The following is a 1,606-nucleotide window of genomic DNA, read 5'->3' on the forward strand; positions in this document are numbered from 1 at the left end:
TACAATATCAGCATATATACTCACACGAACACACACACAGTTAAATGCACACACACACACACACATCACTCGCCTTGGCTTTCTTCTCTGCTACAGCTTTGGCCACCTAGAAATATAGGACATCATCATACACTCACATGTACACACACACAAACATGTGCACTTACGCACACAGGCACAGTCACACACACTCACACCACTCGCCTTGGCTTTCTTCTTTGCTACAGCTTTGGCTACCTGAAAATATATACAATATCAGCATACACTCACACACGCACGCACACACACACTCACACGCACAGTCACACACACTCACACCACGCACCTTGGCTTTCTTCTCAGCTACAGCTATGGCTACCTGGAAATATAAGACATTGTTACACACTCACACACACACTAAAATACATGCACATGCACACAAACACACTCTCACACTTTGGCTTTGTTCTCTGCCAAGCACAGTTAGGGGCATAGTTTTAACGAATTCTAATCCTCACATCCTACAAAATACAAACCTTTCAAGAAGCAACAAGAAAAGAAGGCAAAACAGCTGTGGTTTAACAGTTACCTTCTGTCAAGCACTCTGTGCCTGCAAAAGGATGTGGTTACAGGTTAGAGGTTAGAAGTGAGAGTTTATCTGCTGCTGTGTGCTAGGAGGTAGTAGTAGGTTAAGGTTAAAGGTTAAGTGTAAGAGTTTACCTGCTGCTGTGTGCTCTGTGTCTGCAGGAGGTAGTGGTGGGTAAAGGTTAAAGGTTAGATGTGAGAGGTGAGGGGTTATCTGCTGCTGTGTGCTGTGTGTCTGCAGGAGGTAGTGGTGGGTAAAGGTTAAAGGTTAGATGTGAGAGGTGAGGGGTTATCTGCTGCTGTGTGCTCTGTGTCTGCAGGAGGTAGTGGTGGGTAAAGGTTAGAGGTTAGATGTGAAAGGTTACCTGCGCTGAGTGCTCTGTGTCTGCAGGAGGTAGTGGTGGGTTAAGGTTAAATGTGAGAGGTTACCTGCTGCTGTGTGCTCTGTGTCTGCAGGAGGCAGTGGTGGGTTAAGGTTAGAGGTTAGAGGTGAGAGGTTACCTGCTGTTGTGTGCTCTGTGTCTGCAGGAGGTAGTGGTGGGTTAAGGTTAGAGGTGAGAGGTTACCTGCTGCTGTGTGCTCTGTGTCTGCAGGAGGTAGTGGTGGGTTAAGGTTAGAGGTCAGAGGTGAGAGGTTACCTGCTGCTGTGTGCTCTGTGTCTGCAGGAGGTAGTGGTAGGTTAAAGGTTAAAGGTTAGATGTGAAAGGTTACCTGCTGCTGTGTGCTCTGTCTGCAGGAGGTAGTGGTGGGTTAGAGTTAAAGGTTAAAGGTTAGATGTGAAAGGTTACCTGCTGCTGTGTGCTCTGTGTCTGCAGGACGTAGTGCTCATCGTGGATATCCTCCGGGTCACCCTGGTTCCTCAGCTGGGTGTGCACCAGGCTGCTGGCGACCAGCCCAAACAGCTGGGGGTAAAACAGACCCATGGGTGCCTGCAGGGAGTAACACAGACCCATGGGTGCCTGCAGGGAGTAACACAGACCCATGGGTGCCTGCACGGAGTAACACAGACCCATGGGTTACACGTGGGGAACAACACACCAAC

General features: G+C 48.8%; 3 protein-coding genes across 3 annotated transcripts in view; all 3 read right to left on the minus strand.

Annotated features, from left to right (window-relative positions):
• LOC118407709 (zinc finger protein 501-like) overlaps positions 1 to 1,606 on the minus strand; it is a 482,642-nt gene that overhangs the window by 178,013 nt on the left and 303,023 nt on the right. The gene's annotated exons all lie outside the window — the stretch shown is intronic.
• Positions 1 to 1,606, minus strand: part of LOC118407599 (gastrula zinc finger protein XlCGF57.1-like) — a 21,808-nt gene that overhangs the window by 2,805 nt on the left and 17,397 nt on the right. The window lies entirely within an intron of this gene.
• The window catches only part of LOC118407642 (zinc finger protein 782-like), a 2,411-nt gene continuing 2,156 nt past the window's right edge, over positions 1,352 to 1,606 (minus strand). The window contains exon 3 of the mRNA XM_035808152.1: positions 1,352 to 1,493. The gene's annotated coding sequence lies outside the window, so the exon portion shown is untranslated. The remainder of the gene's footprint in view (positions 1,494 to 1,606) is intronic.

The sequence above is a fragment of the Branchiostoma floridae genome, unplaced genomic scaffold (genome assembly GCF_000003815.2).
Source record: "Branchiostoma floridae strain S238N-H82 unplaced genomic scaffold, Bfl_VNyyK Sc7u5tJ_1439, whole genome shotgun sequence".
NCBI lineage: Eukaryota > Metazoa > Chordata > Leptocardii > Amphioxiformes > Branchiostomatidae > Branchiostoma > Branchiostoma floridae.